This window comes from Palaemon carinicauda, chromosome 3 (assembly GCF_036898095.1).
Source record: "Palaemon carinicauda isolate YSFRI2023 chromosome 3, ASM3689809v2, whole genome shotgun sequence".
Taxonomy (NCBI): domain Eukaryota; kingdom Metazoa; phylum Arthropoda; class Malacostraca; order Decapoda; family Palaemonidae; genus Palaemon; species Palaemon carinicauda.
This window is the reverse complement of record NC_090727.1, coordinates 145,571,865-145,576,864: the sequence shown is the minus strand read 5'-3', so window position 1 is coordinate 145,576,864 and position 5,000 is coordinate 145,571,865. Positions and strand designations below refer to the sequence as shown.

The following is a 5,000-nucleotide window of genomic DNA, read 5'->3' as shown; positions in this document are numbered from 1 at the left end:
TTCTACCATTTCATCTGCGGTTATTACATCCAATGAACTTAATTTTGTTGAATCAAAAACTAACTTCCCGTTGTTAAGAGAGAACGATGTGGAATTTCCAGATGATTTGTCGGAATTGGAATTTCCCGTAGATGCAGAAAACGAATTTTCTCCAGGACAAGAAACATTATTGGGATTCAACCAACTTAACGAGGACGATGACAGTAGCGTGGGTCTAAACCTACAAGAGATGGCAAGCTCTCTCCTCACACATACAAGCCATCTGAGCAAGAGATCTTTGAATGATACGAACCTCTGGTTAAAGGCATTCACTTTAGTAGTTGGTTTTCTGAACAATACTATTTCGAATAGAATACAGAATGCAAACGCCACGAGTTCTGATATTGATAAAAACGATTTGGTCGACGATTACAACAAATTGGGTTGGTTGGCCAAAGCTGTTGAAGGTGCCATTGACATTTCTCTTTATGCCGGCGTAGCTTTAGGAATAATGTATCTTGCAGGAACAATCCTCTCGGTATTCATTTCATCCATCTGGGGGGACCTGCTTTATCTGCTACTTTGCAAAGAACTTTGACCTGGTTCCGGTAAGTCCTGATTTTTAAACATAGAGACTGATCTTGCTCCACCGAGTTCTAATTTGTAAATTCATTGGTTGATCTGGTTTTAGAGAGTCGTATTTTGTAAGCACATGGACTGATCTGGTTCCAGTTAGGTTCAATTTGCAAATTCATCGACTGACCTGATTCTGGTGAATCTTAATTTCTAAAGTCAAAGGCTGATTTGGATTGGTAGGTCCTAATTTGTGAACTCTTATACTAATCTGGTTCCAGAGAGTCTCAAATTGTAAACTTAAGAGACTGATCTGGTTCTGGTGAGTCCCAGTTTGTAAACTTAAAGACTGATCCGGTTCCGGTGAGTCCCAAATTGTAAATTTAAAGACTGATCCGGTTCTGGCAAGTCCCAATTTGTAAACTTAAAGACTGATACGGTTCCGGTGAGTCCCAAAATGTAAACTTAAAGACTCATCAGGATCTGGCGAGTCCCAATTTGTAAACTTAAAGGCTGATCTGGTTCTGGTGAGTCCCAATTTGTAAACTTAAAGACTGATCCAATCCTGGTGAGCCCCAAATTTGTAAACTTAAAGGCTGATCCGGTTCTGGTGAGTCCCAATTTGTAAACTTAAAGACTGATACGGTTCCGGTGAGTCCCAAATTGTAAACTTAAAGACTCATCAGGATCTGGCGAGTCCCAATTTGTAAACTTAAAGGCTGATCTGGTTCTGGTGAGTCCCAATTTGTAAACTTAAAGACTGATCCAATCCTGGTGAGCCCCAAATTTGTAAACTTAAAGGCTGATCCGGTTCTGGCGAGTCCCAATTTGTAAAATTGAAGACAGATCCGGTTCTGCTAAGTCCCAATTTGCAAACTTAAAGACTGACCTATTCTGGTAGTCCCAAATTGTAAACTTAAAGACTGATCCGGTTCTGGCGAGTCCCAATTTGTAAACTTAAAGACTGATACAGTTTCGGTGAGTCCCAAATTGTAAACTTAAAGACTGATCAGGATCCGGTGAGTCCCAATTTGTAAAGTTAAAGACTGATCCGGTTCTAGAAAGTCCAATTTGTAAACTTAAAGACTGATCCGATCCTCATGGGCCCCAAATTTGTAAACTTAAAGGCTGATCCGGTTCTGGTGAGTCCCAATTAGTAAACTTAAAGAGGAATCTGGTTCTGTTAAGTCCCAATTTGTAAACTTAAAGACTGACCTTTTCTGGTGAGTCTCAATTTGTAAGCTTAAAGACTGATCTGGTTCTGGCAAGTCCCAATTTGTAAACTTAAAGACTGACCTGGTTTTTGTGAGCCTAAATTTGTAAAAATATAGACTGATCCAGTTCAGGCGAGTCTAAATTTGTAAGAACATATACTGATCTGGTTCTTGTGAGCCTAAATTTGTAAAAACATAGACTGATCCGGTTCAGGTGAATTCAAATTTGTAAGAACATAGACTGATCTGGTTCTAGTGAGTCATGATTTTTTTTTACTTGTAGTGTGGTTTGATTCTGATGAATTCAGAATTGTAAACTCCTGGACTGATCTAGTTCTACTAATTTCTAATTTACTTACAACCGAAACATACTGGGCTCATGAATTTTTTCTAGTTCATCTTCCAAGAATGAAGACAGCAGTATCGTTTAGATATTGCCGTGCCTCAGGATATACCTCTGTAGTATTTATATTGTAGTAAGTAGCCTCCATATCTGGTCACACTCCACCGAAGTTACCCCTCCTGGACCCACACATCTATTTTCTTATAGGACTGTACACAATCACATATTTGGAGAATAATATCATGCACTATAGTACCATACATCAATTTCTGAATTCACATTGTCATAATATTTATAAAAAAAAAAAAAAAAAAAAAAAGCCTTAAATTTCTTCCCGAAAAAAAGATCTCTGTTCAAAAACTTGAAACCATATATAGCTAGTCTTGTATGGCCATGATTGGTTGGCCGTGATGTGTACAGAACATATCTTGAATATTTTGGATATAAAATCCGATAGAACAACGAGTCTTAACACATTTCAAATATTATTTTAGTTCTAAAAGGCAGCCAATATAGCTCAAACAAACGGCGAGGCTAGCTGAGGTTGAGCACCCCTTTTTAATCTCGTGGTTCTATCAAGTATATTTTGCAGTTACGCAAATCAAACTTGAGTTAAGTTATAACAGAGTATTATCCACTGTATGAAGAGTATACATCACTTGAATCTCAAGAGAATAATCAAGATACTTTAACTTCTATCGTTTGCCCTCTATACGCGTTTTCAATTTTGTAACTCCAAAATCTTTTCAAATCAAGGGATCTGTCCTTTTTACTTGTCCGTCAACGGATACAAACTACGATATTTATTGTATACAGCCTATCAAAATAATTCATAAGTCAATCAACACAATTAGCACTTAATGATGCCAAGTTACAAAGCTATAAGTAGTATTAATAATTTATTATCATTTATTTCCAGACTCAATTTATCAACAAAAACATGATTTTTTTTTCCCCGAAGCTTATTTTCTTCATCGCCATTATTTCTAACAACATTAATCTTAGTGTTATGAAATTATGCACTGAAGAATAGTACAGTTTTCTCTCATACCAATTACTAAACGACACCTTACTATTTACTAAGTCACGCCAAACGAAATCCAATAGCTGGTAATTGGAAGATGTTACACCAGCATTACTGTTTATCAACTGATGAGATTCCTATTTTGTGAAAGAGACGCGTAAATACAAATATAAATGTTTGAAAACAGGTTTAAAGAGAACTCTTAATAATAAAATATTCTAATTTCCATTTAATTATCAAAACTTAAAATGGCACACAATATATCAGCACAGTCTATGAAATCTATCTTTCTTATATTTCATGACAATTTCATTGGTAAGCTGAATATTTCAAAGAATATTGTATGAATATATTAATGCATTTTACTGCCACATGTACTCTTTAGACTGACTTATGCAGTTACAAGGTAAACTAAACTTTTATGACTAATCTCTTGTTTCCAGGTATCATATTACATTGTATCGAAAACTGATTTCATGTGTTATTGTTGTTGTTTTGTAATCTCAATAAAATATTCAAAGTACCTAAAGTATTGCTTTAATTATTCATAGTTTTCAAAGATTAATTAATGGTAGATAATTCAGCTTACTGTCTAGTGTTCTAAAACGTTCTTCTGTTGTTATGATTCATTCTAAAACTGTAGAACCATCTTTGAATCTTTTAGCAAAAAAAAAAAAAAAAAAAAAAAACTCTAATGAGTAATATGGGTTAATAAATGTTTATTCCATACTTCAATTGTTTTCTATAAATAATAGTGATTCTACTTATATTGTAAAGCAAAGGTTCCCAATCTTGGGTACATGTACTCCCAGTGGTAAACTTTTATTCCTCAGGGAGTACATCAGATTTGAGAGAATGGCCAGTACTGTGCAATTCATGATATAATCTGCATTGAGAATGAATAATGAAATTATATCACATTAACAACTTCCCTGTTTCTCCTTTTCATCCTCGATTTTAGGGGATACATGAATCTATAGAAATGCCTAATAGGTATGGAAAATGAAAAAGGTTGGGATACCTGTTGTAAAGGAATAAAATTTTTGTAGTTTGCTTTAAGGTTTAAGAGTTACTCCAAATGTTGATCGTCATGTGAATCTTCAGAGTAAGGGAGTGAAAACTTGTCTTCCATCATATACTGTATTATAATTATTATTATTATTATTATTATTATTATTATTATTATTATTATTATTATTATTATTATTTGCTAAGCTACAACCCTAGTTGGAAAAGCAGGATGCTATGAGCCCAGGGGCCCCAAGAGGGAAAATACCCCAGTGAGGAAAGGAAACAAGGAAAAATGAAAAATTTTAAGAACAGTAGCAAAATTAAGATAAATATTTCCTATATAAACTACAAAAACTTTAACAAAACAAGAGGAAAAATAATTAGATATAATATTGTGCCTGAGCGTACCCTCAAGCAAGAGAACTCTAATCCGAGAAAGTGAAAGACCATGGTACGGAGGCTATGGTACAGATACAGATCCATTGGCATAGATCATCAAAGGAGGGTTCCTGAAGCTTACGATGTCTATAAATGGTGTGAAGGACTGGCTAAAATCCACTTTTGATTGGCCAAATTTCTAAAACAGAATATCCTAGAGCAGAAGGCATATCATTGAAAAGCTTCTCTACCAATACAGTTGCCGCATTTAGGTCTTTTGGCATATCCAATAAAAATGCTGCATATCTGGAAAACAGATTTCTTGAGAGACTAAAGAATGCAAATAATAAATTTTATTTCATTTTATTATCTATATTTAGAATAAACAATAGTTGTTAGGATCTCAAACTTAAGCTTTACTGTAACTTCCCTGTTCAATAAAATACATGCCTTGTTTGTTATAGCAGTGAACAAATTA

The 5,000-nt window shown here is 34.6% G+C and overlaps 1 pseudogene; it reads left to right on the top strand.

Annotated features, from left to right (window-relative positions):
* The window catches only part of LOC137638593 (uncharacterized), a 17,766-nt pseudogene extending 14,195 nt beyond the window's left edge, over positions 1 to 3,571 (top strand).
* Positions 3,572 to 5,000: the final 1,429 nt, after the last annotated feature.